This window comes from Salmo salar, unplaced genomic scaffold (assembly GCF_965601325.2).
Source record: "Salmo salar unplaced genomic scaffold, fSalSal1 ptg000293l, whole genome shotgun sequence".
Taxonomy (NCBI): domain Eukaryota; kingdom Metazoa; phylum Chordata; class Actinopteri; order Salmoniformes; family Salmonidae; genus Salmo; species Salmo salar.
The window spans coordinates 2805100-2827500 of NW_027675346.1; the positions used below are offsets into that span (position 1 = coordinate 2805100).

Consider the following 22401-nt stretch of genomic DNA (forward strand, 5'->3'; position numbering starts at 1 on the left):
TGTGTGCTTTGTGCTCCTTTGCCCTGTTCAAATGATGAAAGGAAATAAAGTTTGTATTTTATCCAACTACCTGTGCTAAAAAGTGATGGGAACAGTGTTTGTAATTTCTTCTACTTTTTCAGTGACACAAAGTTCAAGCTGCTTATCTAATTGGTGAAAATGCAATGTCTGTTTATCACACTCACTTTGACTATATATGTTGTAGCAAGAGATTGTTTCTCGCTTACGGCCATACCAGCCTGAGTACCCCCGATCTCGTCTGATCTCGGAAGCTAAGCAGGGTCGGGCCTGGTTAGTACTTGGATGGGAGACCGCCTGGGAATACCAGGTGCTGTAAGCATTTTGTCCACGAGGGTGTGCTCTTGCAATATTTCATCAGCAACACTGCCTTGTATTAAGCATTTAATGATGAATTGACTAAATGTCTGTTTTATCAGACTCACTTTGACTATATATGTTGTAGCAAGAGATTGTTTCTCGCTTACGGCCATACCAGCCTGGGTACGCCCGATCTCGTCTGATCTCGGAAGCTAAGCAGGGTCGGGCCTGGTTAGTACTTGGATGGGAGACCGCCTGGGAATACCAGGTGCTGTAAGCATTTTGTCCACGAGGGTGTGCTCTTGCACTATTTCATCAGCAACACTGCCTTGTATTAAGCATTTAATGATGAATTGACTAAATGTCTGTTTTATCAGATTCACTTTGACTATATATGTTGTAGCAAGAGATTGTTTCTCGCTTACGGCCATACCAGCCTGGGTACGCCCGATCTCGTCTGATCTCGGAAGCTAAGCAGGGTCGGGCCTGGTTAGTACTTGGATGGGAGACCGCCTGGGAATACCAGGTGCTGTAAGCATTTTGTCCACGAGGGTGTGCTCTTGCACTATTTCATCAGCAACACTGCCTTGTATTAAGCATTTAATGATGAATTGACTAAATGTCTGTTTTATCAGATTCACTTTGACTATATATGTTGTAGCAAGAGATTGTTTCTCGCTTACGGCCATACCAGCCTGGGTACGCCCGATCTCGTCTGATCTTGGAAGCTAAGCAGGGTCGGGCCTGGTTAGTACTTGGATGGGAGACCGCCTGGGAATACCAGGTGCTGTTAGCATTTTGTCCACGAGGGTGTGCCCCTGCACTATTTCATCAGCAACACTGCCTTGTAGTAAGCATTTAATGATGAATTGACTAAATGCAGCTTCCTGCCTTTTTAATAGGTCAAATTTCCTTGTGTTTTCAATTAGCATCTGCCTTGTATTTATAAGACAAACAAGAATATTGTTGCTGAATGCAGCTTGTGTGTGCTTTGTGCTCCTTTGCCCTGTTCAAATGATGAAAGGAAATAAAGTTTGTATTTTATCCAACTACCTGTGCTAAAAAGTGATGGGAACAGTGTTTGTAATTTCTTCTACTTTTTCAGTGACACAAAGTTCAAGCTGCTTATCTAATTGGTGAAAATGCAATGTCTGTTTATCACACTCACTTTGACTATATATGTTGTAGCAAGAGTTCGTTTCTCGCTTACGGCCATACCAGCCTGGGTACGCCCGATCTCGTCTGATCTCGGAAGCTAAGCAGGGTCGGGCCTGGTTAGTACTTGGATGGGAGACCGCCTGGGAATACCAGGTGCTGTAAGCATTTTGTCCACGAGGGTGTGCTCTTGCACTATTTCATCAGCAACACTGCCTTGTATTAAGCATTTAATGATGAATTGACTAAATGTCTGTTTTATCAGATTCACTTTGACTATATATGTTGTAGCAAGAGATTGTTTCTCGCTTACGGCCATACCAGCCTGGGTACGCCCGATCTCGTCTGATCTCGGAAGCTAAGCAGGGTCGGGCCTGGTTAGTACTTGGATGGGAGACCGCCTGGGAATACCAGGTTCTGTAAGCATTTCGTCCACGAGGGTGTGCCCCTGCACTATTTCATCAGCAACACTGCCTTGTAGTAAGCATTTAATGATGAATTGACTAAATGCAGCTTCCTGCCTTTTTAATAGGATCAAATTTCCTTGTGTTTTCAATTAGCATCTGCCTTGTATTTATAAGACAAACAAGAATATTGTTGCTGAATGCAGCTTGTGTGTGCTTTGTGCTCCTTTGCCCTGTTCAAATGATGAAAGGAAATAAAGTTTGTATTTTATCCAACTACCTGTGCTAAAAAGTGATGGGAACAGTGTTTGTAATTTCTTCTACTTTTTCAGTGACACAAAGTTCAAGCTGCTTATCTAATTGGTGAAAATGCAATGTCTGTTTATCACACTCACTTTGACTATATATGTTGTAGCAAGAGTTCGTTTCTCGCTTACGGCCATACCAGCCTGGGTACGCCCGATCTCGTCTGATCTCGGAAGCTAAGCAGGGTCGGGCCTGGTTAGTACTTGGATGGGAGACCGCCTGGGAATACCAGGTGCTGTAAGCATTTTGTCCACGAGGGTGTGCTCTTGCACTATTTCATCAGCAACACTGCCTTGTATTAAGCATTTAATGATGAATTGACTAAATGTCTGTTTTATCAGATTCACTTTGACTATATATGTTGTAGCAAGAGATTGTTTCTCGCTTACGGCCATACCAGCCTGGGTACGCCCGATCTCGTCTGATCTCGGAAGCTAAGCAGGGTCGGGCCTGGTTAGTACTTGGATGGGAGACCGCCTGGGAATACCAGGTGCTGTAAGCATTTTGTCCACGAGGGTGTGCCCCTGCACTATTTCATCAGCAACACTGCCTTGTAGTAAGCATTTAATGATGAATTGACTAAATGCAGCTTCCTGCCTTTTTAATAGGATCAAATTTCCTTGTGTTTTCAATTAGCATCTGCCTTGTATTTATAAGACAAACAAGAATATTGTTGCTGAATGCAGCTTGTGTGTGCTTTGTGCTCCTTTGCCCTGTTCAAATGATGAAAGGAAATAAAGTTTGTATTTTATCCAACTACCTGTGCTAAAAAGTGATGGGAACAGTGTTTGTAATTTCTTCTACTTTTTCAGTGACACAAAGTTCAAGCTGCTTATCTAATTGGTGAAAATGCAATGTCTGTTTATCACACTCACTTTGACTATATATGTTGTAGCAAGAGTTCGTTTCTCGCTTACGGCCATACCAGCCTGGGTACGCCCGATCTCGTCTGATCTCGGAAGCTAAGCAGGGTCGGGCCTGGTTAGTACTTGGATGGGAGACCGCCTGGGAATACCAGGTGCTGTAAGCATTTTGTCCACGAGGGTGTGCTCTTGCACTATTTCATCAGCAACACTGCCTTGTATTAAGCATTTAATGATGAATTGACTAAATGTCTGTTTTATCAGATTCACTTTGACTATATATGTTGTAGCAAGAGATTGTTTCTCGCTTACGGCCATACCAGCCTGGGTACGCCCGATCTCGTCTGATCTCGGAAGCTAAGCAGGGTAGGGCCTGGTTAGTACTTGGATGGGAGACCGCCTGGGAATACCAGGTGCTGTAAGCATTTTGTCCACGAGGGTGTGCCCCTGCACTATTTCATCAGCAACACTGCCTTGTAGTAAGCATTTAATGATGAATTGACTAAATGCAGCTTCCTGCCTTTTTAATAGGATCAAATTTCCTTGTGTTTTCAATTAGCATCTGCCTTGTATTTATAAGACAAACAAGAATATTGTTGCTGAATGCAGCTTGTGTGTGCTTTGTGCTCCTTTGCCCTGTTCAAATGATGAAAGGAAATAAAGTTTGTATTTTATCCAACTACCTGTGCTAAAAAGTGATGGGAACAGTGTTTGTAATTTCTTCTACTTTTTCAGTGACACAAAGTTCAAGCTGCTTATCTAATTGGTGAAAATGCAATGTCTGTTTATCACACTCACTTTGACTATATATGTTGTAGCAAGAGTTCGTTTCTCGCTTACGGCCATACCAGCCTGGGTACGCCCGATCTCGTCTGATCTCGGAAGCTAAGCAGGGTCGGGCCTGGTTAGTACTTGGATGGGAGACCGCCTGGGAATACCAGGTGCTGTAAGCATTTTGTCCACGAGGGTGTGCTCTTGCACTATTTCATCAGCAACACTGCCTTGTATTAAGCATTTAATGATGAATTGACTAAATGTCTGTTTTATCAGATTCACTTTGACTATATATGTTGTAGCAAGAGATTGTTTCTCGCTTACGGCCATACCAGCCTGGGTACGCCCGATCTCGTCTGATCTCGGAAGCTAAGCAGGGTCGGGCCTGGTTAGTACTTGGATGGGAGACCGCCTGGGAATACCAGGTGCTGTAAGCATTTCGTCCACGAGGGTGTGCCCCTGCACTATTTCATCAGCAACACTGCCTTGTAGTAAGCATTTAATGATGAATTGACTAAATGCAGCTTCCTGCCTTTTTAATAGGATCAAATTTCCTTGTGTTTTCAATTAGCATCTGCCTTGTATTTATAAGACAAACAAGAATATTGTTGCTGAATGCAGCTTGTGTGTGCTTTGTGCTCCTTTGCCCTGTTCAAATGATGAAAGGAAATAAAGTTTGTATTTTATCCAACTACCTGTGCTAAAAAGTGATGGGAACAGTGTTTGTAATTTCTTCTACTTTTTCAGTGACACAAAGTTCAAGCTGCTTATCTAATTGGTGAAAATGCAATGTCTGTTTATCACACTCACTTTGACTATATATGTTGTAGCAAGAGTTTGTTTCTCGCTTACGGCCATACCAGCCTGGGTACGCCCGATCTCGTCTGATCTCGGAAGCTAAGCAGGGTCGGGCCTGGTTAGTACTTGGATGGGAGACCGCCTGGGAATACCAGGTGCTGTAAGCATTTTGTCCACGAGGGTGTGCTCTTGCACTATTTCATCAGCAACACTGCCTTGTATTAAGCATTTAATGATGAATTGACTAAATGTCTGTTTTATCAGATTCACTTTGACTATATATGTTGTAGCAAGAGATTGTTTCTCGCTTACGGCCATACCAGCCTGGGTACGCCCGATCTCGTCTGATCTCGGAAGCTAAGCAGGGTCGGGCCTGGTTAGTACTTGGATGGGAGACCGCCTGGGAATACCAGGTGCTGTAAGCATTTTGTCCACGAGGGTGTGCCCCTGCACTATTTCATCAGCAACACTGCCTTGTAGTAAGCATTTAATGATGAATTGACTAAATGCAGCTTCCTGCCTTTTTAATAGGATCAAATTTCCTTGTGTTTTCAATTAGCATCTGCCTTGTATTTATAAGACAAACAAGAATATTGTTGCTGAATGCAGCTTGTGTGTGCTTTGTGCTCCTTTGCCCTGTTCAAATGATGAAAGGAAATAAAGTTTGTATTTTATCCAACTACCTGTGCTAAAAAGTGATGGGAACAGTGTTTGTAATTTCTTCTACTTTTTCAGTGACACAAAGTTCAAGCTGCTTATCTAATTGGTGAAAATGCAATGTCTGTTTATCACACTCACTTTGACTATATATGTTGTAGCAAGAGTTCGTTTCTCGCTTACGGCCATACCAGCCTGGGTACGCCCGATCTCGTCTGATCTCGGAAGCTAAGCAGGGTCGGGCCTGGTTAGTACTTGGATGGGAGACCGCCTGGGAATACCAGGTGCTGTAAGCATTTTGTCCACGAGGGTGTGCTCTTGCACTATTTCATCAGCAACACTGCCTTGTATTAAGCATTTAATGATGAATTGACTAAATGTCTGTTTTATCAGATTCACTTTGACTATATATGTTGTAGCAAGAGATTGTTTCTCGCTTACGGCCATACCAGCCTGGGTACGCCCGATCTCGTCTGATCTCGGAAGCTAAGCAGGGTAGGGCCTGGTTAGTACTTGGATGGGAGACCGCCTGGGAATACCAGGTGCTGTAAGCATTTTGTCCACGAGGGTGTGCCCCTGCACTATTTCATCAGCAACACTGCCTTGTAGTAAGCATTTAATGATGAATTGACTAAATGCAGCTTCCTGCCTTTTTAATAGGATCAAATTTCCTTGTGTTTTCAATTAGCATCTGCCTTGTATTTATAAGACAAACAAGAATATTGTTGCTGAATGCAGCTTGTGTGTGCTTTGTGCTCCTTTGCCCTGTTCAAATGATGAAAGGAAATAAAGTTTGTATTTTATCCAACTACCTGTGCTAAAAAGTGATGGGAACAGTGTTTGTAATTTCTTCTACTTTTTCAGTGACACAAAGTTCAAGCTGCTTATCTAATTGGTGAAAATGCAATGTCTGTTTATCACACTCACTTTGACTATATATGTTGTAGCAAGAGTTCGTTGCTCGCTTACGGCCATACCAGCCTGGGTACGCCCGATCTCGTCTGATCTCGGAAGCTAAGCAGGGTCGGGCCTGGTTAGTACTTGGATGGGAGACCGCCTGGGAATACCAGGTGCTGTAAGCATTTTGTCCACGAGGGTGTGCTCTTGCACTATTTCATCAGCAACACTGCCTTGTATTAAGCATTTAATGATGAATTGACTAAATGTCTGTTTTATCAGATTCACTTTGACTATATATGTTGTAGCAAGAGATTGTTTCTCGCTTACGGCCATACCAGCCTGGGTACGCCCGATCTCGTCTGATCTTGGAAGCTAAGCAGGGTCGGGCCTGGTTAGTACTTGGATGGGAGACCGCCTGGGAATACCAGGTGCTGTAAGCATTTTGTCCACGAGGGTGTGCCCCTGCACTATTTCATCAGCAACACTGCCTTGTAGTAAGCATTTAATGATGAATTGACTAAATGCAGCTTCCTGCCTTTTTAATAGGATCAAATTTCCTTGTGTTTTCAATTAGCATCTGCCTTGTATTTATAAGACAAACAAGAATATTGTTGCTGAATGCAGCTTGTGTGTGCTTTGTGCTCCTTTGCCCTGTTCAAATGATGAAAGGAAATAAAGTTTGTATTTTATCCAACTACCTGTGCTAAAAAGTGATGGGAACAGTGTTTGTAATTTCTTCTACTTTTTCAGTGACACAAAGTTCAAGCTGCTTATCTAATTGGTGAAAATGCAATGTCTGTTTATCACACTCACTTTGACTATATATGTTGTAGCAAGAGATTGTTTCTCGCTTACGGCCATACCAGCCTGGGTACGCCCGATCTCGTCTGATCTCGGAAGCTAAGCAGGGTCGGGCCTGGTTAGTACTTGGATGGGAGACCGCCTGGGAATACCAGGTGCTGTAAGCATTTTGTCCACGAGGGTGTGCTCTTGCACTATTTCATCAGCAACACTGCCTTGTATTAAGCATTTAATGATGAATTGACTAAATGTCTGTTTTATCAGATTCACTTTGACTATATATGTTGTAGCAAGAGATTGTTTCTCGCTTACGGCCATACAAGCCTGGGTACGCCCGATCTCGTCTGATCTCGGAAGCTAAGCAGGGTCGGGCCTGGTTAGTACTTGGATGGGAGACCGCCTGGGAATACCAGGTGCTGTAAGCATTTTGTCCACGAGGGTGTGCCCCTGCACTATTTCATCAGCAACACTGCCTTGTAGTAAGCATTTAATGATGAATTGACTAAATGCAGCTTCCTGCCTTTTTAATAGGATCAAATTTCCTTGTGTTTTCAATTAGCATCTGCCTTGTATTTATAAGACAAACAAGAATATTGTTGCTGAATGCAGCTTGTGTGTGCTTTGTGCTCCTTTGCCCTGTTCAAATGATGAAAGGAAATAAAGTTTGTATTTTATCCAACTACCTGTGCTAAAAAGTGATGGGAACAGTGTTTGTAATTTCTTCTACTTTTTCAGTGACACAAAGTTCAAGCTGCTTATCTAATTGGTGAAAATGCAATGTCTGTTTATCACACTCACTTTGACTATATATGTTGTAGCAAGAGATTGTTTCTCGCTTACGGCCATACCAGCCTGAGTACCCCCGATCTCGTCTGATCTCGGAAGCTAAGCAGGGTCGGGCCTGGTTAGTACTTGGATGGGAGACCGCCTGGGAATACCAGGTGCTGTAAGCATTTTGTCCACGAGGGTGTGCTCTTGCACTATTTCATCAGCAACACTGCCTTGTATTAAGCATTTAATGATGAATTGACTAAATGTCTGTTTTATCAGACTCACTTTGACTATATATGTTGTAGCAAGAGATTGTTTCTCGCTTACGGCCATACCAGCCTGGGTACGCCCGATCTCGTCTGATCTCGGAAGCTAAGCAGGGTCGGGCCTGGTTAGTACTTGGATGGGAGACCGCCTGGGAATACCAGGTGCTGTAAGCATTTTGTCCACGAGGGTGTGCTCTTGCACTATTTCATCAGCAACACTGCCTTGTATTAAGCATTTAATGATGAATTGACTAAATGTCTGTTTTATCAGATTCACTTTGACTATATATGTTGTAGCAAGAGATTGTTTCTCGCTTACGGCCATACCAGCCTGGGTACGCCCGATCTCGTCTGATCTTGGAAGCTAAGCAGGGTCGGGCCTGGTTAGTACTTGGATGGGAGACCGCCTGGGAATACCAGGCGCTGTAAGCATTTTGTCCACGAGGGTGTGCCCCTGCACTATTTCATCAGCAACACTGCCTTGTAGTAAGCATTTAATGATGAATTGACTAAATGCAGCTTCCTGCCTTTTTAATAGGATCAAATTTCCTTGTGTTTTCAATTAGCATCTGCCTTGTATTTATAAGACAAACAAGAATATTGTTGCTGAATGCAGCTTGTGTGTGCTTTGTGCTCCTTTGCCCTGTTCAAATGATGAAAGGAAATAAAGTTTGTATTTTATCCAACTACCTGTGCTAAAAAGTGATGGGAACAGTGTTTGTAATTTCTTCTACTTTTTCAGTGACACAAAGTTCAAGCTGCTTATCTAATTGGTGAAAATGCAATGTCTGTTTATCACACTCACTTTGACTATATATGTTGTAGCAAGAGATTGTTTCTCGCTTACGGCCATACCAGCCTGGGTACGCCCGATCTCGTCTGATCTCGGAAGCTAAGCAGGGTCGGGCCTGGTTAGTACTTGGATGGGAGACCGCCTGGGAATACCAGGTGCTGTAAGCATTTTGTCCACGAGGGTGTGCTCTTGCACTATTTCATCAGCAACACTGCCTTGTATTAAGCATTTAATGATGAATTGACTAAATGTCTGTTTTATCAGATTCACTTTGACTATATATGTTGTAGCAAGAGATTGTTTCTCGCTTACGGCCATACCAGCCTGGGTACGCCCGATCTCGTCTGATCTCGGAAGCTAAGCAGGGTCGGGCCTGGTTAGTACTTGGATGGGAGACCGCCTGGGAATACCAGGTGCTGTAAGCATTTTGTCCACGAGGGTGTGCCCCTGCACTATTTCATCAGCAACACTGCCTTGTAGTAAGCATTTAATGATGAATTGACTAAATGCAGCTTCCTGCCTTTTTAATAGGATCAAATTTCCTTGTGTTTTCAATTAGCATCTGCCTTGTATTTATAAGACAAACAAGAATATTGTTGCTGAATGCAGCTTGTGTGTGCTTTGTGCTCCTTTGCCCTGTTCAAATGATGAAAGGAAATAAAGTTTGTATTTTATCCAACTACCTGTGCTAAAAAGTGATGGGAACAGTGTTTGTAATTTCTTCTACTTTTTCAGTGACACAAAGTTCAAGCTGCTTATCTAATTGGTGAAAATGCAATGTCTGTTTATCACACTCACTTTGACTATATATGTTGTAGCAAGAGATTGTTTCTCGCTTACGGCCATACCAGCCTGGGTACGCCCGATCTCGTCTGATCTCGGAAGCTAAGCAGGGTCGGGCCTGGTTAGTACTTGGATGGGAGACCGCCTGGGAATACCAGGTGCTGTAAGCATTTTGTCCACGAGGGTGTGCTCTTGCACTATTTCATCAGCAACACTGCCTTGTATTAAGCATTTAATGATGAATTGACTAAATGTCTGTTTTATCAGATTCACTTTGACTATATATGTTGTAGCAAGAGATTGTTTCTCGCTTACGGCCATACCAGCCTGGGTACGCCCGATCTCGTCTGATCTCGGAAGCTAAGCAGGGTCGGGCCTGGTTAGTACTTGGATGGGAGACCGCCTGGGAATACCAGGTGCTGTAAGCATTTTGTCCACGAGGGTGTGCCCCTGCACTATTTCATCAGCAACACTGCCTTGTAGTAAGCATTTAATGATGAATTGACTAAATGCAGCTTCCTGCCTTTTTAATAGGATCAAATTTCCTTGTGTTTTCAATTAGCATCTGCCTTGTATTTATAAGACAAACAAGAATATTGTTGCTGAATGCAGCTTGTGTGTGCTTTGTGCTCCTTTGCCCTGTTCAAATGATGAAAGGAAATAAAGTTTGTATTTTATCCAACTACCTGTGCTAAAAAGTGATGGGAACAGTGTTTGTAATTTCTTCTACTTTTTCAGTGACACAAAGTTCAAGCTGCTTATCTAATTGGTGAAAATGCAATGTCTGTTTATCACACTCACTTTGACTATATATGTTGTAGCAAGAGATTGTTTCTCGCTTACGGCCATACCAGCCTGGGTACGCCCGATCTCGTCTGATCTCGGAAGCTAAGCAGGGTCGGGCCTGGTTAGTACTTGGATGGGAGACCGCCTGGGAATACCAGGTGCTGTAAGCATTTTGTCCACGAGGGTGTGCTCTTGCACTATTTCATCAGCAACACTGCCTTGTATTAAGCATTTAATGATGAATTGACTAAATGTCTGTTTTATCAGATTCACTTTGACTATATATGTTGTAGCAAGAGATTGTTTCTCGCTTACGGCCATACCAGCCTGGGTACGCCCGATCTCGTCTGATCTCGGAAGCTAAGCAGGGTCGGGCCTGGTTAGTACTTGGATGGGAGACCGCCTGGGAATACCAGGTGCTGTAAGCATTTTGTCCACGAGGGTGTGCCCCTGCACTATTTCATCAGCAACACTGCCTTGTAGTAAGCATTTAATGATGAATTGACTAAATGCAGCTTCCTGCCTTTTTAATAGGATCAAATTTCCTTGTGTTTTCAATTAGCATCTGCCTTGTATTTATAAGACAAACAAGAATATTGTTGCTGAATGCAGCTTGTGTGTGCTTTGTGCTCCTTTGCCCTGTTCAAATGATGAAAGGAAATAAAGTTTGTATTTTATCCAACTACCTGTGCTAAAAAGTGATGGGAACAGTGTTTGTAATTTCTTCTACTTTTTCAGTGACACAAAGTTCAAGCTGCTTATCTAATTGGTGAAAATGCAATGTCTGTTTATCACACTCACTTTGACTATATATGTTGTAGCAAGAGATTGTTTCTCTCTTACGGCCCCCGATCTCGTCTGATCTCGGAAGCTAAGCAGGGTCGGGCCTGGTTAGTACTTGGATGGGAGACCGCCTGGGAATACCAGGTGCTGTAAGCATTTTGTCCACGAGGGTGTGCTCTTGCACTATTTCATCAGCAACACTGCCTTGTATTAAGCATTTAATGATGAATTGACTAAATGTCTGTTTTATCAGACTCACTTTGACTATATATGTTGTAGCAAGAGATTGTTTCTCGCTTACGGCCATACCAGCCTGGGTACGCCCGATCTCGTCTGATCTCGGAAGCTAAGCAGGGTCGGGCCTGGTTAGTACTTGGATGGGAGACCGCCTGGGAATACCAGGTGCTGTAAGCATTTTGTCCACGAGGGTGTGCTCTTGCACTATTTCATCAGCAACACTGCCTTGTATTAAGCATTTAATGATGAATTGACTAAATGTCTGTTTTATCAGATTCACTTTGACTATATATGTTGTAGCAAGAGATTGTTTCTCGCTTACGGCCATACCAGCCTGGGTACGCCCGATCTCGTCTGATCTCGGAAGCTAAGCAGGGTCGGGCCTGGTTAGTACTTGGATGGGAGACCGCCTGGGAATACCAGGTGCTGTAAGCATTTTGTCCACGAGGGTGTGCCCCTGCACTATTTCATCAGCAACACTGCCTTGTAGTAAGCATTTAATGATGAATTGACTAAATGCAGCTTCCTGCCTTTTTAATAGGATCAAATTTCCTTGTGTTTTCAATTAGCATCTGCCTTGTATTTATAAGACAAACAAGAATATTGTTGCTGAATGCAGCTTGTGTGTGCTTTGTGCTCCTTTGCCCTGTTCAAATGATGAAAGGAAATAAAGTTTGTATTTTATCCAACTACCTGTGCTAAAAAGTGATGGGAACAGTGTTTGTAATTTCTTCTACTTTTTCAGTGACACAAAGTTCAAGCTGCTTATCTAATTGGTGAAAATGCAATGTCTGTTTATCACACTCACTTTGACTATATATGTTGTAGCAAGAGATTGTTTCTCGCTTACGGCCATACCAGCCTGGGTACGCCCGATCTCGTCTGATCTCGGAAGCTAAGCAGGGTCGGGCCTGGTTAGTACTTGGATGGGAGACCGCCTGGGAATACCAGGTGCTGTAAGCATTTTGTCCACGAGGGTGTGCTCTTGCACTATTTCATCAGCAACACTGCCTTGTATTAAGCATTTAATGATGAATTGACTAAATGTCTGTTTTATCAGATTCACTTTGACTATATATGTTGTAGCAAGAGATTGTTTCTCGCTTACGGCCATACCAGCCTGGGTACGCCCGATCTCGTCTGATCTCGGAAGCTAAGCAGGGTCGGGCCTGGTTAGTACTTGGATGGGAGACCGCCTGGGAATACCAGGTGCTGTAAGCATTTTGTCCACGAGGGTGTGCTCTTGCACTATTTCATCAGCAACACTGCCTTGTATTAAGCATTTAATGATGAATTGACTAAATGTCTGTTTTATCAGACTCACTTTGACTATATATGTTGTAGCAAGAGATTGTTTCTCGCTTACGGCCATACCAGCCTGGGTACGCCTGATCTCGTCTGATCTCGGAAGCTAAGCAGGGTCGGGCCTGGTTAGTACTTGGATGGGAGACCGCCTGGGAATACCAGGTGCTGTAAGCATTTTGTCCACGAGGGTGTGCCCCTGCACTATTTCATCAGCAACACTGCCTTGTAGTAAGCATTTAATGATGAATTGACTAAATGCAGCTTCCTGCCTTTTTAATAGGATCAAATTTCCTTGTGTTTTCAATTAGCATCTGCCTTGTATTTATAAGACAAACAAGAATATTGTTGCTGAATGCAGCTTGTGTGTGCTTTGTGCTCCTTTGCCCTGTTCAAATGATGAAAGGAAATAAAGTTTGTATTTTATCCAACTACCTGTGCTAAAAAGTGATGGGAACAGTGTTTGTAATTTCTTCTACTTTTTCAGTGACACAAAGTTCAAGCTGCTTATCTAATTGGTGAAAATGCAATGTCTGTTTATCACACTCACTTTGACTATATATGTTGTAGCAAGAGATTGTTTCTCTCTTACGGCCATACCAGCCTGAGTACCCCCGATCTCGTCTGATCTCGGAAGCTAAGCAGGGTCGGGCCTGGTTAGTACTTGGATGGGAGACCGCCTGGGAATACCAGGTGCTGTAAGCATTTTGTCCACGAGGGTGTGCTCTTGCACTATTTCATCAGCAACACTGCCTTGTATTAAGCATTTAATGATGAATTGACTAAATGTCTGTTTTATCAGACTCACTTTGACTATATATGTTGTAGCAAGAGATTGTTTCTCGCTTACGGCCATACCAGCCTGGGTACGCCCGATCTCGTCTGATCTCGGAAGCTAAGCAGGGTCGGGCCTGGTTAGTACTTGGATGGGAGACCGCCTGGGAATACCAGGTGCTGTAAGCATTTTGTCCACGAGGGTGTGCTCTTGCACTATTTCATCAGCAACACTGCCTTGTATTAAGCATTTAATGATGAATTGACTAAATGTCTGTTTTATCAGATTCACTTTGACTATATATGTTGTAGCAAGAGATTGTTTCTCGCTTACGGCCATACCAGCCTGGGTACGCCCGATCTCGTCTGATCTTGGAAGCTAAGCAGGGTCGGGCCTGGTTAGTACTTGGATGGGAGACCGCCTGGGAATACCAGGTGCTGTAAGCATTTTGTCCACGAGGGTGTGCCCCTGCACTATTTCATCAGCAACACTGCCTTGTAGTAAGCATTTAATGATGAATTGACTAAATGCAGCTTCCTGCCTTTTTAATAGGATCAAATTTCCTTGTGTTTTCAATTAGCATCTGCCTTGTATTTATAAGACAAACAAGAATATTGTTGCTGAATGCAGCTTGTGTGTGCTTTGTGCTCCTTTGCCCTGTTCAAATGATGAAAGGAAATAAAGTTTGTATTTTATCCAACTACCTGTGCTAAAAAGTGATGGGAACAGTGTTTGTAATTTCTTCTACTTTTTCAGTGACACAAAGTTCAAGCTGCTTATCTAATTGGTGAAAATGCAATGTCTGTTTATCACACTCACTTTGACTATATATGTTGTAGCAAGAGATTGTTTCTCGCTTACGGCCATACCAGCCTGGGTACGCCCGATCTCGTCTGATCTCGGAAGCTAAGCAGGGTCGGGCCTGGTTAGTACTTGGATGGGAGACCGCCTGGGAATACCAGGTGCTGTAAGCATTTTGTCCACGAGGGTGTGCTCTTGCACTATTTCATCAGCAACACTGCCTTGTATTAAGCATTTAATGATGAATTGACTAAATGTCTGTTTTATCAGATTCACTTTGACTATATATGTTGTAGCAAGAGATTGTTTCTCGCTTACGGCCATACCAGCTTGGGTACGCCCGATCTCGTCTGATCTCGGAAGCTAAGCAGGGTCGGGCCTGGTTAGTACTTGGATGGGAGACCGCCTGGGAATACCAGGTGCTGTAAGCATTTTGTCCACGAGGGTGTGCCCCTGCACTATTTCATCAGCAACACTGCCTTGTAGTAAGCATTTAATGATGAATTGACTAAATGCAGCTTCCTGCCTTTTTAATAGGATCAAATTTCCTTGTGTTTTCAATTAGCATCTGCCTTGTATTTATAAGACAAACAAGAATATTGTTGCTGAATGCAGCTTGTGTGTGCTTTGTGCTCCTTTGCCCTGTTCAAATGATGAAAGGAAATAAAGTTTGTATTTTATCCAACTACCTGTGCTAAAAAGTGATGGGAACAGTGTTTGTAATTTCTTCTACTTTTTCAGTGACACAAAGTTCAAGCTGCTTATCTAATTGGTGAAAATGCAATGTCTGTTTATCACACTCACTTTGACTATATATGTTGTAGCAAGAGTTCGTTCCTCGCTTACGGCCATACCAGCCTGGGTACGCCCGATCTCGTCTGATCTCGGAAGCTAAGCAGGGTCGGGCCTGGTTAGTACTTGGATGGGAGACCGCCTGGGAATACCAGGTGCTGTAAGCATTTTGTCCACGAGGGTGTGCTCTTGCACTATTTCATCAGCAACACTGCCTTGTATTAAGCATTTAATGATGAATTGACTAAATGTCTGTTTTATCAGATTCACTTTGACTATATATGTTGTAGCAAGAGATTGTTTCTCGCTTACGGCCATACCAGCCTGGGTACGCCCGATCTCGTCTGATCTCGGAAGCTAAGCAGGGTCGGGCCTGGTTAGTACTTGGATGGGAGACCGCCTGGGAATACCAGGTGCTGTAAGCATTTTGTCCACGAGGGTGTGCCCCTGCACTATTTCATCAGCAACACTGCCTTGTAGTAAGCATTTAATGATGAATTGACTAAATGCAGCTTCCTGCCTTTTTAATAGGATCAAATTTCCTTGTGTTTTCAATTAGCATCTGCCTTGTATTTATAAGACAAACAAGAATATTGTTGCTGAATGCAGCTTGTGTGTGCTTTGTGCTCCTTTGCCCTGTTCAAATGATGAAAGGAAATAAAGTTTGTATTTTATCCAACTACCTGTGCTAAAAAGTGATGGGAACAGTGTTTGTAATTTCTTCTACTTTTTCAGTGACACAAAGTTCAAGCTGCTTATCTAATTGGTGAAAATGCAATGTCTGTTTATCACACTCACTTTGACTATATATGTTGTAGCAAGAGATTGTTTCTCTCTTACGGCCATACCAGCCTGAGTACCCCCGATCTCGTCTGATCTCGGAAGCTAAGCAGGGTCGGGCCTGGTTAGTACTTGGATGGGAGACCGCCTGGGAATACCAGGTGCTGTAAGCATTTTGTCCACGAGGGTGTGCTCTTGCACTATTTCATCAGCAACACTGCCTTGTATTAAGCATTTAATGATGAATTGACTAAATGTCTGTTTTATCAGACTCACTTTGACTATATATGTTGTAGCAAGAGATTGTTTCTCGCTTACGGCCATACCAGCCTGGGTACGCCCGATCTCGTCTGATCTCGGAAGCTAAGCAGGGTCGGGCCTGGTTAGTACTTGGATGGGAGACCGCCTGGGAATACCAGGTGCTGTAAGCATTTTGTCCACGAGGGTGTGCTCTTGCACTATTTCATCAGCAACACTGCCTTGTATTAAGCATTTAATGATGAATTGACTAAATGTCTGTTTTATCAGATTCACTTTGACTATATATGTTGTAGCAAGAGATTGTTTCTCGCTTACGGCCATACCAGCCTGGGTACGCCCGATCTCGTCTGATCTTGGAAGCTAAGCAGGGTCGGGCCTGGTTAGTACTTGGATGGGAGACCGCCTGGGAATACCAGGTGCTGTAAGCATTTTGTCCACGAGGGTGTGCCCCTGCACTATTTCATCAGCAACACTGCCTTGTAGTAAGCATTTAATGATGAATTGACTAAATGCAGCTTCCTGCCTTTTTAATAGGATCAAATTTCCTTGTGTTTTCAATTAGCATCTGCCTTGTATTTATAAGACAAACAAGAATATTGTTGCTGAATGCAGCTTGTGTGTGCTTTGTGCTCCTTTGCCCTGTTCAAATGATGAAAGGAAATAAAGTTTGTATTTTATCCAACTACCTGTGCTAAAAAGTGATGGGAACAGTGTTTGTAATTTCTTCTACTTTTTCAGTGACACAAAGTTCAAGCTGCTTATCTAATTGGTGAAAATGCAATGTCTGTTTATCACACTCACTTTGACTATATATGTTGTAGCAAGAGATTGTTTCTCGCTTACGGCCATACCAGCCTGGGTACGCCCGATCTCGTCTGATCTCGGAAGCTAAACAGGGTCGGGCCTGGTTAGTACTTGGATGGGAGACCGCCTGGGAATACCAGGTGCTGTAAGCATTTTGTCCACGAGGGTGTGCTCTTGCACTATTTCATCAGCAACACTGCCTTGTATTAAGCATTTAATGATGAATTGACTAAATGTCTGTTTTATCAGATTCACTTTGACTATATATGTTGTAGCAAGAGATTGTTTCTCGCTTACGGCCATACCAGCTTGGGTACGCCCGATCTCGTCTGATCTCGGAAGCTAAGCAGGGTCGGGCCTGGTTAGTACTTGGATGGGAGACCGCCTGGGAATACCAGGTGCTGTAAGCATTTTGTCCACGAGGGTGTGCCCCTGCACTATTTCATCAGCAACACTGCCTTGTAGTAAGCATTTAATGATGAATTGACTAAATGCAGCTTCCTGCCTTTTTAATAGGATCAAATTTCCTTGTGTTTTCAATTAGCATCTGCCTTGTATTTATAAGACAAACAAGAATATTGTTGCTGAATGCAGCTTGTGTGTGCTTTGTGCTCCTTTGCCCTGTTCAAATGATGAAAGGAAATAAAGTTTGTATTTTATCCAACTACCTGTGCTAAAAAGTGATGGGAACAGTGTTTGTAATTTCTTCTACTTTTTCAGTGACACAAAGTTCAAGCTGCTTATCTAATTGGTGAAAATGCAATGTCTGTTTATCACACTCACTTTGACTATATATGTTGTAGCAAGAGATTGTTTCTCGCTTACGGCCATACCAGCCTGGGTACGCCCGATCTCGTCTGATCTCGGAAGCTAAGCAGGGTCGGGCCTGGTTAGTACTTGGATGGGAGACCGCCTGGGAATACCAGGTGCTGTAAGCATTTTGTCCACGAGGGTGTGCTCTTGCACTATTTCATCAGCAACACTGCCTTGTATTAAGCATTTAATGATGAATTGACTAAATGTCTGTTTTATCAGACTCACTTTGACTATATATGTTGTAGCAAGAGATTGTTTCTCGCTTACGGCCATACCAGCCTGGGTACGCCCGATCTCGTCTGATCTCGGAAGCTAAGCAGGGTCGGGCCTGGTTAGTACTTGGATGGGAGACCGCCTGGGAATACCAGGTGCTGTAAGCATTTTGTCCACGAGGGTGTGCTCTTGCACTATTTCATCAGCAACACTGCCTTGTATTAAGCATTTAATGATGAATTGACTAAATGTCTGTTTTATCAGATTCACTTTGACTATATATGTTGTAGCAAGAGATTGTTTCTCGCTTACGGCCATACCAGCCTGGGTACGCCCGATCTCGTCTGATCTCGGAAGCTAAGCAGGGTCGGGCCTGGTTAGTACTTGGATGGGAGACCGCCTGGGAATACCAGGTGCTGTAAGCATTTTGTCCACGAGGGTGTGCTCTTGCACTATTTCATCAGCAACACTGCCTTGTATTAAGCATTTAATGATGAATTGACTAAATGTCTGTTTTATCAGATTCACTTTGACTATATATGTTGTAGCAAGAGATTGTTTCTCGCTTACGGCCATACCAGCTTGGGTACGCCCGATCTCGTCTGATCTCGGAAGCTAAGCAGGGTCGGGCCTGGTTAGTACTTGGATGGGAGACCGCCTGGGAATACCAGGTGCTGTAAGCATTTTGTCCACGAGGGTGTGCCCCTGCACTATTTCATCAGCAACACTGCCTTGTAGTAAGCATTTAATGATGAATTGACTAAATGCAGCTTCCTGCCTTTTTAATAGGATCAAATTTCCTTGTGTTTTCAATTAGCATCTGCCTTGTATTTATAAGACAAACAAGAATATTGTTGCTGAATGCAGCTTGTGTGTGCTTTGTGCTCCTTTGCCCTGTTCAAATGATGAAAGGAAATAAAGTTTGTATTTTATCCAACTACCTGTGGTAAAAAGTGATGGGAACAGTGTTTGTAATTTCTTCTACTTTTTCAGTGACACAAAGTTCAAGCTGCTTATCTAATTGGTGAAAATGCAATGTCTGTTTATCACACTCACTTTGACTATATATGTTGTAGCAAGAGATTGTTTCTCGCTTACGGCCATACCAGCCTGGGTACGCCCGATCTCGTCTGATCTCGGAAGCTAAGCAGGGTCGGGCCTGGTTAGTACTTGGATGGGAGACCGCCTGGGAATACCAGGTGCTGTAAGCATTTTGTCCACGAGGGTGTGCCCCTGCACTATTTCATCAGCAACACTGCCTTGTAGTAAGCATTTAATGATGAATTGACTAAATGCAGCTTCCTGCCTTTTTAATAGGATCAAATTTCCTTGTGTTTTCAATTAGCATCTGCCTTGTATTTATAAGACAAACAAGAATATTGTTGCTGAATGCAGCTTGTGTGTGCTTTGTGCTCCTTTGCCCTGTTCAAATGATGAAAGGAAATAAAGTTTGTATTTTATCCAACTACCTGTGGTAAAAAGTGATGGGAACAGTGTTTGTAATTTCTTCTACTTTTTCAGTGACACAAAGTTCAAGCTGCTTATCTAATTGGTGAAAATGCAATGTCTGTTTATCACACTCACTTTGACTATATATGTTGTAGCAAGAGATTGTTTCTCACTTACGGCCATACCAGCCTGGCTACGCCCGATCTCGTCTGATCTCGGAAGCTAAGCAGGGTCGGGCCTGGTTAGTACTTGGATGGGAGACCGCCTGGGAATACCAGGTGCTGTAAGCATTTTGTCCACGAGGGTGTGCTCTTGCACTATTTCATCAGCAACACTGCCTTGTATTAAGCATTTAATGATGAATTGACTAAATGTCTGTTTTATCAGACTCACTTTGACTATATATGTTGTAGCAAGAGATTGTTTCTCGCTTACGGCCATACCAGCCTGGGTACGCCCGATCTCGTCTGATCTCGGAAGCTAAACAGGGTCGGGCCTGGTTAGTACTTGGATGGGAGACCGCCTGGGAATACCAGGTGCTGTAAGCATTTTGTCCACGAGGGTGTGCCCCTGCACTATTTCATCAGCAACACTGCCTTGTAGTAAGCATTTAATGATGAATTGACTAAATGCAGCTTCCTGCCTTTTTAATAGGATCAAATTTCCTTGTGTTTTCAATTAGCATCTGCCTTGTATTTATAAGACAAACAAGAATATTGTTGCTGAATGCAGCTTGTGTGTGCTTTGTGCTCCTTTGCCCTGTTCAAATGATGAAAGGAAATACAGTTTGTATTTTATCCAACTACCTGTGCTAAAAAGTGATGGGAACAGTGTTTGTAATTTCTTCTACTTTTTCAGTGACACAAAGTTCAAGCTGCTTATCTAATTGGTGAAAATGCAATGTCTGTTTATCACACTCACTTTGACTATATATGTTGTAGCAAGAGATTGTTTCTCGCTTACGGCCATACCAGCCTGGGTACGCCCGATCTCGTCTGATCTCGGAAGCTAAGCAGGGTCGGGCCTGGTTAGTACTTGGATGCGAGACCGCCTGGGAATACCAGGTGCTGTAAGCATTTTGTCCACGAGGGTGTGCCCCTGCACTATTTCATCAGCAACACTGCCTTGTAGTAAGCATTTAATGATGAATTGACTAAATGCAGCTTCCTGCCTTTTTAATAGGATCAAATTTCCTTGTGTTTTCAATTAGCATCTGCCTTGTATTTATAAGACAAACAAGAATATTGTTGCTGAATGCAGCTTGTGTGTGCTTTGTGCTCCTTTGCCCTGTTCAAATGATGAAAGGAAATAAAGTTTGTATTTTATCCAACTACCTGTGGTAAAAAGTGATGGGAACAGTGTTTGTAATTTCTTCTACTTTTTCAGTGACACAAAGTTCAAGCTGCTTATCTAATTGGTGAAAATGCAATGTCTGTTTATCACACTCACTTTGACTATATATGTTGTAGCAAGAGATTGTTTCTCGCTTACGGCCATACCAGCCTGGGTACGCCCGATCTCGTCTGATCTCGGAAGCTAAGCAGGGTCGGGCCTGGTTAGTACTTGGATGGGAGACCGCCTGGGAATACCAGGTGCTGTAAGCATTTTGTCCACGAGGGTGTGCTCTTGCACTATTTCATCAGCAACACTGCCTTGTATTAAGCATTTAATGATGAATTGACTAAATGTCTGTTTTATCAGACTCACTTTGACTATATATGTTGTAGCAAGAGATTGTTTCTCGCTTACGGCCATACCAGCCTGGGTACGCCCGATCTCGTCTGATCTCGGAAGCTAAGCAGGGTCGGGCCTGGTTAGTACTTGGATGGGAGACCGCCTGGGAATACCAGGTGCTGTAAGCATTTTGTCCACGAGGGTGTGCCCCTGCACTATTTCATCAGCAACACTGCCTTGTAGTAAGCATTTAATGATGAATTGACTAAATGCAGCTTCCTGCCTTTTTAATAGGATCAAATTTCCTTGTGTTTTCAATTAGCATCTGCCTTGTATTTATAAGACAAACAAGAATATTGTTGCTGAATGCAGCTTGTGTGTGCTTTGTGCTCCTTTGCCCTGTTCAAATGATGAAAGGAAATAAAGTTTGTATTTTATCCAACTACCTGTGGTAAAAAGTGATGGGAACAGTGTTTGTAATTTCTTCTACTTTTTCAGTGACACAAAGTTCAAGCTGCTTATCTAATTGGTGAAAATGCAATGTCTGTTTATCACACTCAATTTGACTATATATGTTGTAGCAAGAGATTGTTTCTCGCTTACGGCCATACCAGCCTGGGTACGCCCGATCTCGTCTGATCTCGGAAGCTAAGCAGGGTCGGGCCTGGTTAGTACTTGGATGGGAGACCGCCTGGGAATACCAGGTGCTGTAAGCATTTTGTCCACGAGGGTGTGCTCTTGCACTATTTCATCAGCAACACTGCCTTGTATTAAGCATTTAATGATGAATTGACTAAATGTCTGTTTTATCAGACTCACTTTGACTATATATGTTGTAGCAAGAGATTGTTTCTCGCTTACGGCCATACCAGCCTGGGTACGCCCGATCTCGTCTGATCTCGGAAGCTAAGCAGGGTCGGGCCTGGTTAGTACTTGGATTGGAGACCGCCTGGGAATACCAGGTGCTGTAAGCATTTTGTCCACGAGGGTGTGCCCCTGCACTATTTCATCAGCAACACTGCCTTGTAGTAAGCATTTAATGATGAATTGACTAAATGCAGCTTCCTGCCTTTTTAATAGGATCAAATTTCCTTGTGTTTTCAATTAGCATCTGCCTTGTATTTATAAGACAAACAAGAATATTGTTGCTGAATGCAGCTTGTGTGTGCTTTGTGCTCCTTTGCCCTGTTCAAATGATGAAAGGAAATAAAGTTTGTATTTTATCCAACTACCTGTGGTAAAAAGTGATGGGAACAGTGTTTGTAATTTCTTCTACTTTTTCAGTGACACAAAGTTCAAGCTGCTTATCTAATTGGTGAAAATGCAATGTCTGTTTATC

The 22401-nt window shown here is 43.1% G+C and overlaps 58 non-coding genes and 1 pseudogene across 58 annotated transcripts; all 59 read left to right on the plus strand.

Annotated features, from left to right (window-relative positions):
* Positions 1-221: 221 nt before the first annotated feature.
* On the plus strand, positions 222-340 carry LOC145874835 (5S ribosomal RNA). Its single transcript, XR_014390471.1, has one exon. It is a non-coding gene; the product is annotated as a 5S ribosomal RNA (ribosomal RNA).
* A 139-nt stretch (positions 341-479) lies between these two features.
* LOC145874108 (5S ribosomal RNA) lies at positions 480-598 on the plus strand. The gene has a single exon (XR_014389743.1). It is a non-coding gene; the product is annotated as a 5S ribosomal RNA (ribosomal RNA).
* A 139-nt stretch (positions 599-737) lies between these two features.
* On the plus strand, positions 738-856 carry LOC145874109 (5S ribosomal RNA). Its single transcript, XR_014389744.1, has one exon. It is a non-coding gene; the product is annotated as a 5S ribosomal RNA (ribosomal RNA).
* A 139-nt stretch (positions 857-995) lies between these two features.
* Positions 996-1114, plus strand: LOC145869417 (5S ribosomal RNA). Its single transcript, XR_014385413.1, has one exon. It is a non-coding gene; the product is annotated as a 5S ribosomal RNA (ribosomal RNA).
* Positions 1115-1522: 408 nt separating this feature from the next.
* Positions 1523-1641, plus strand: LOC145874110 (5S ribosomal RNA). Its single transcript, XR_014389745.1, has one exon. It is a non-coding gene; the product is annotated as a 5S ribosomal RNA (ribosomal RNA).
* Positions 1642-1780: 139 nt separating this feature from the next.
* Positions 1781-1899, plus strand: LOC145868587 (5S ribosomal RNA). The gene has a single exon (XR_014384583.1). It is a non-coding gene; the product is annotated as a 5S ribosomal RNA (ribosomal RNA).
* Positions 1900-2308: 409 nt separating this feature from the next.
* LOC145874111 (5S ribosomal RNA) lies at positions 2309-2427 on the plus strand. Its single transcript, XR_014389746.1, has one exon. It is a non-coding gene; the product is annotated as a 5S ribosomal RNA (ribosomal RNA).
* A 139-nt stretch (positions 2428-2566) lies between these two features.
* On the plus strand, positions 2567-2685 carry LOC145874112 (5S ribosomal RNA). The gene has a single exon (XR_014389747.1). It is a non-coding gene; the product is annotated as a 5S ribosomal RNA (ribosomal RNA).
* A 409-nt stretch (positions 2686-3094) lies between these two features.
* Positions 3095-3213, plus strand: LOC145874113 (5S ribosomal RNA). The gene has a single exon (XR_014389748.1). It is a non-coding gene; the product is annotated as a 5S ribosomal RNA (ribosomal RNA).
* A 139-nt stretch (positions 3214-3352) lies between these two features.
* On the plus strand, positions 3353-3471 carry LOC145872233 (5S ribosomal RNA). Its single transcript, XR_014387865.1, has one exon. It is a non-coding gene; the product is annotated as a 5S ribosomal RNA (ribosomal RNA).
* Positions 3472-3880: 409 nt separating this feature from the next.
* On the plus strand, positions 3881-3999 carry LOC145874115 (5S ribosomal RNA). The gene has a single exon (XR_014389750.1). It is a non-coding gene; the product is annotated as a 5S ribosomal RNA (ribosomal RNA).
* A 139-nt stretch (positions 4000-4138) lies between these two features.
* Positions 4139-4257, plus strand: LOC145874116 (5S ribosomal RNA). Its single transcript, XR_014389751.1, has one exon. It is a non-coding gene; the product is annotated as a 5S ribosomal RNA (ribosomal RNA).
* Positions 4258-4666: 409 nt separating this feature from the next.
* LOC145874117 (5S ribosomal RNA) lies at positions 4667-4785 on the plus strand. The gene has a single exon (XR_014389752.1). It is a non-coding gene; the product is annotated as a 5S ribosomal RNA (ribosomal RNA).
* A 139-nt stretch (positions 4786-4924) lies between these two features.
* On the plus strand, positions 4925-5043 carry LOC145874118 (5S ribosomal RNA). Its single transcript, XR_014389753.1, has one exon. It is a non-coding gene; the product is annotated as a 5S ribosomal RNA (ribosomal RNA).
* A 409-nt stretch (positions 5044-5452) lies between these two features.
* Positions 5453-5571, plus strand: LOC145874119 (5S ribosomal RNA). Its single transcript, XR_014389754.1, has one exon. It is a non-coding gene; the product is annotated as a 5S ribosomal RNA (ribosomal RNA).
* Positions 5572-5710: 139 nt separating this feature from the next.
* On the plus strand, positions 5711-5829 carry LOC145872244 (5S ribosomal RNA). The gene has a single exon (XR_014387876.1). It is a non-coding gene; the product is annotated as a 5S ribosomal RNA (ribosomal RNA).
* Positions 5830-6238: 409 nt separating this feature from the next.
* Positions 6239-6357, plus strand: LOC145874120 (5S ribosomal RNA). The gene has a single exon (XR_014389755.1). It is a non-coding gene; the product is annotated as a 5S ribosomal RNA (ribosomal RNA).
* A 139-nt stretch (positions 6358-6496) lies between these two features.
* LOC145867886 (5S ribosomal RNA) lies at positions 6497-6615 on the plus strand. Its single transcript, XR_014383879.1, has one exon. It is a non-coding gene; the product is annotated as a 5S ribosomal RNA (ribosomal RNA).
* Positions 6616-7024: 409 nt separating this feature from the next.
* LOC145874121 (5S ribosomal RNA) lies at positions 7025-7143 on the plus strand. The gene has a single exon (XR_014389756.1). It is a non-coding gene; the product is annotated as a 5S ribosomal RNA (ribosomal RNA).
* Positions 7144-7282: 139 nt separating this feature from the next.
* On the plus strand, positions 7283-7401 carry LOC145869115 (5S ribosomal RNA). The gene has a single exon (XR_014385112.1). It is a non-coding gene; the product is annotated as a 5S ribosomal RNA (ribosomal RNA).
* A 409-nt stretch (positions 7402-7810) lies between these two features.
* On the plus strand, positions 7811-7929 carry LOC145874836 (5S ribosomal RNA). The gene has a single exon (XR_014390472.1). It is a non-coding gene; the product is annotated as a 5S ribosomal RNA (ribosomal RNA).
* Positions 7930-8068: 139 nt separating this feature from the next.
* LOC145874122 (5S ribosomal RNA) lies at positions 8069-8187 on the plus strand. Its single transcript, XR_014389757.1, has one exon. It is a non-coding gene; the product is annotated as a 5S ribosomal RNA (ribosomal RNA).
* Positions 8188-8326: 139 nt separating this feature from the next.
* Positions 8327-8445, plus strand: LOC145869105 (5S ribosomal RNA). The gene has a single exon (XR_014385101.1). It is a non-coding gene; the product is annotated as a 5S ribosomal RNA (ribosomal RNA).
* A 409-nt stretch (positions 8446-8854) lies between these two features.
* LOC145874123 (5S ribosomal RNA) lies at positions 8855-8973 on the plus strand. The gene has a single exon (XR_014389758.1). It is a non-coding gene; the product is annotated as a 5S ribosomal RNA (ribosomal RNA).
* Positions 8974-9112: 139 nt separating this feature from the next.
* Positions 9113-9231, plus strand: LOC145874124 (5S ribosomal RNA). The gene has a single exon (XR_014389759.1). It is a non-coding gene; the product is annotated as a 5S ribosomal RNA (ribosomal RNA).
* Positions 9232-9640: 409 nt separating this feature from the next.
* Positions 9641-9759, plus strand: LOC145874126 (5S ribosomal RNA). Its single transcript, XR_014389761.1, has one exon. It is a non-coding gene; the product is annotated as a 5S ribosomal RNA (ribosomal RNA).
* A 139-nt stretch (positions 9760-9898) lies between these two features.
* LOC145874127 (5S ribosomal RNA) lies at positions 9899-10017 on the plus strand. Its single transcript, XR_014389762.1, has one exon. It is a non-coding gene; the product is annotated as a 5S ribosomal RNA (ribosomal RNA).
* Positions 10018-10426: 409 nt separating this feature from the next.
* On the plus strand, positions 10427-10545 carry LOC145874128 (5S ribosomal RNA). The gene has a single exon (XR_014389763.1). It is a non-coding gene; the product is annotated as a 5S ribosomal RNA (ribosomal RNA).
* A 139-nt stretch (positions 10546-10684) lies between these two features.
* LOC145874129 (5S ribosomal RNA) lies at positions 10685-10803 on the plus strand. The gene has a single exon (XR_014389764.1). It is a non-coding gene; the product is annotated as a 5S ribosomal RNA (ribosomal RNA).
* A 392-nt stretch (positions 10804-11195) lies between these two features.
* LOC145871014 (uncharacterized) lies at positions 11196-11314 on the plus strand (annotated as a pseudogene).
* Positions 11315-11453: 139 nt separating this feature from the next.
* LOC145874130 (5S ribosomal RNA) lies at positions 11454-11572 on the plus strand. Its single transcript, XR_014389765.1, has one exon. It is a non-coding gene; the product is annotated as a 5S ribosomal RNA (ribosomal RNA).
* Positions 11573-11711: 139 nt separating this feature from the next.
* LOC145874131 (5S ribosomal RNA) lies at positions 11712-11830 on the plus strand. The gene has a single exon (XR_014389766.1). It is a non-coding gene; the product is annotated as a 5S ribosomal RNA (ribosomal RNA).
* A 409-nt stretch (positions 11831-12239) lies between these two features.
* LOC145874132 (5S ribosomal RNA) lies at positions 12240-12358 on the plus strand. The gene has a single exon (XR_014389767.1). It is a non-coding gene; the product is annotated as a 5S ribosomal RNA (ribosomal RNA).
* A 139-nt stretch (positions 12359-12497) lies between these two features.
* On the plus strand, positions 12498-12616 carry LOC145874133 (5S ribosomal RNA). Its single transcript, XR_014389768.1, has one exon. It is a non-coding gene; the product is annotated as a 5S ribosomal RNA (ribosomal RNA).
* A 139-nt stretch (positions 12617-12755) lies between these two features.
* Positions 12756-12874, plus strand: LOC145875553 (5S ribosomal RNA). The gene has a single exon (XR_014391192.1). It is a non-coding gene; the product is annotated as a 5S ribosomal RNA (ribosomal RNA).
* A 409-nt stretch (positions 12875-13283) lies between these two features.
* On the plus strand, positions 13284-13402 carry LOC145867988 (5S ribosomal RNA). The gene has a single exon (XR_014383981.1). It is a non-coding gene; the product is annotated as a 5S ribosomal RNA (ribosomal RNA).
* A 139-nt stretch (positions 13403-13541) lies between these two features.
* LOC145874134 (5S ribosomal RNA) lies at positions 13542-13660 on the plus strand. The gene has a single exon (XR_014389769.1). It is a non-coding gene; the product is annotated as a 5S ribosomal RNA (ribosomal RNA).
* Positions 13661-13799: 139 nt separating this feature from the next.
* LOC145867887 (5S ribosomal RNA) lies at positions 13800-13918 on the plus strand. The gene has a single exon (XR_014383880.1). It is a non-coding gene; the product is annotated as a 5S ribosomal RNA (ribosomal RNA).
* A 409-nt stretch (positions 13919-14327) lies between these two features.
* LOC145874135 (5S ribosomal RNA) lies at positions 14328-14446 on the plus strand. The gene has a single exon (XR_014389770.1). It is a non-coding gene; the product is annotated as a 5S ribosomal RNA (ribosomal RNA).
* A 139-nt stretch (positions 14447-14585) lies between these two features.
* LOC145875048 (5S ribosomal RNA) lies at positions 14586-14704 on the plus strand. The gene has a single exon (XR_014390682.1). It is a non-coding gene; the product is annotated as a 5S ribosomal RNA (ribosomal RNA).
* A 409-nt stretch (positions 14705-15113) lies between these two features.
* Positions 15114-15232, plus strand: LOC145874137 (5S ribosomal RNA). Its single transcript, XR_014389772.1, has one exon. It is a non-coding gene; the product is annotated as a 5S ribosomal RNA (ribosomal RNA).
* A 139-nt stretch (positions 15233-15371) lies between these two features.
* Positions 15372-15490, plus strand: LOC145874138 (5S ribosomal RNA). Its single transcript, XR_014389773.1, has one exon. It is a non-coding gene; the product is annotated as a 5S ribosomal RNA (ribosomal RNA).
* A 409-nt stretch (positions 15491-15899) lies between these two features.
* LOC145867989 (5S ribosomal RNA) lies at positions 15900-16018 on the plus strand. The gene has a single exon (XR_014383982.1). It is a non-coding gene; the product is annotated as a 5S ribosomal RNA (ribosomal RNA).
* A 139-nt stretch (positions 16019-16157) lies between these two features.
* LOC145874139 (5S ribosomal RNA) lies at positions 16158-16276 on the plus strand. Its single transcript, XR_014389774.1, has one exon. It is a non-coding gene; the product is annotated as a 5S ribosomal RNA (ribosomal RNA).
* A 139-nt stretch (positions 16277-16415) lies between these two features.
* LOC145867888 (5S ribosomal RNA) lies at positions 16416-16534 on the plus strand. The gene has a single exon (XR_014383881.1). It is a non-coding gene; the product is annotated as a 5S ribosomal RNA (ribosomal RNA).
* Positions 16535-16943: 409 nt separating this feature from the next.
* LOC145875032 (5S ribosomal RNA) lies at positions 16944-17062 on the plus strand. The gene has a single exon (XR_014390666.1). It is a non-coding gene; the product is annotated as a 5S ribosomal RNA (ribosomal RNA).
* A 139-nt stretch (positions 17063-17201) lies between these two features.
* Positions 17202-17320, plus strand: LOC145875049 (5S ribosomal RNA). The gene has a single exon (XR_014390683.1). It is a non-coding gene; the product is annotated as a 5S ribosomal RNA (ribosomal RNA).
* Positions 17321-17729: 409 nt separating this feature from the next.
* LOC145874140 (5S ribosomal RNA) lies at positions 17730-17848 on the plus strand. The gene has a single exon (XR_014389775.1). It is a non-coding gene; the product is annotated as a 5S ribosomal RNA (ribosomal RNA).
* A 139-nt stretch (positions 17849-17987) lies between these two features.
* LOC145874141 (5S ribosomal RNA) lies at positions 17988-18106 on the plus strand. The gene has a single exon (XR_014389776.1). It is a non-coding gene; the product is annotated as a 5S ribosomal RNA (ribosomal RNA).
* Positions 18107-18245: 139 nt separating this feature from the next.
* Positions 18246-18364, plus strand: LOC145874142 (5S ribosomal RNA). Its single transcript, XR_014389777.1, has one exon. It is a non-coding gene; the product is annotated as a 5S ribosomal RNA (ribosomal RNA).
* A 139-nt stretch (positions 18365-18503) lies between these two features.
* On the plus strand, positions 18504-18622 carry LOC145875050 (5S ribosomal RNA). Its single transcript, XR_014390684.1, has one exon. It is a non-coding gene; the product is annotated as a 5S ribosomal RNA (ribosomal RNA).
* A 409-nt stretch (positions 18623-19031) lies between these two features.
* LOC145874143 (5S ribosomal RNA) lies at positions 19032-19150 on the plus strand. The gene has a single exon (XR_014389778.1). It is a non-coding gene; the product is annotated as a 5S ribosomal RNA (ribosomal RNA).
* A 409-nt stretch (positions 19151-19559) lies between these two features.
* LOC145875564 (5S ribosomal RNA) lies at positions 19560-19678 on the plus strand. Its single transcript, XR_014391205.1, has one exon. It is a non-coding gene; the product is annotated as a 5S ribosomal RNA (ribosomal RNA).
* A 139-nt stretch (positions 19679-19817) lies between these two features.
* On the plus strand, positions 19818-19936 carry LOC145875033 (5S ribosomal RNA). The gene has a single exon (XR_014390667.1). It is a non-coding gene; the product is annotated as a 5S ribosomal RNA (ribosomal RNA).
* Positions 19937-20345: 409 nt separating this feature from the next.
* On the plus strand, positions 20346-20464 carry LOC145869432 (5S ribosomal RNA). The gene has a single exon (XR_014385428.1). It is a non-coding gene; the product is annotated as a 5S ribosomal RNA (ribosomal RNA).
* Positions 20465-20873: 409 nt separating this feature from the next.
* On the plus strand, positions 20874-20992 carry LOC145874144 (5S ribosomal RNA). The gene has a single exon (XR_014389779.1). It is a non-coding gene; the product is annotated as a 5S ribosomal RNA (ribosomal RNA).
* A 139-nt stretch (positions 20993-21131) lies between these two features.
* On the plus strand, positions 21132-21250 carry LOC145874145 (5S ribosomal RNA). Its single transcript, XR_014389780.1, has one exon. It is a non-coding gene; the product is annotated as a 5S ribosomal RNA (ribosomal RNA).
* Positions 21251-21659: 409 nt separating this feature from the next.
* Positions 21660-21778, plus strand: LOC145874146 (5S ribosomal RNA). Its single transcript, XR_014389781.1, has one exon. It is a non-coding gene; the product is annotated as a 5S ribosomal RNA (ribosomal RNA).
* Positions 21779-21917: 139 nt separating this feature from the next.
* On the plus strand, positions 21918-22036 carry LOC145869292 (5S ribosomal RNA). Its single transcript, XR_014385288.1, has one exon. It is a non-coding gene; the product is annotated as a 5S ribosomal RNA (ribosomal RNA).
* Positions 22037-22401: the final 365 nt, after the last annotated feature.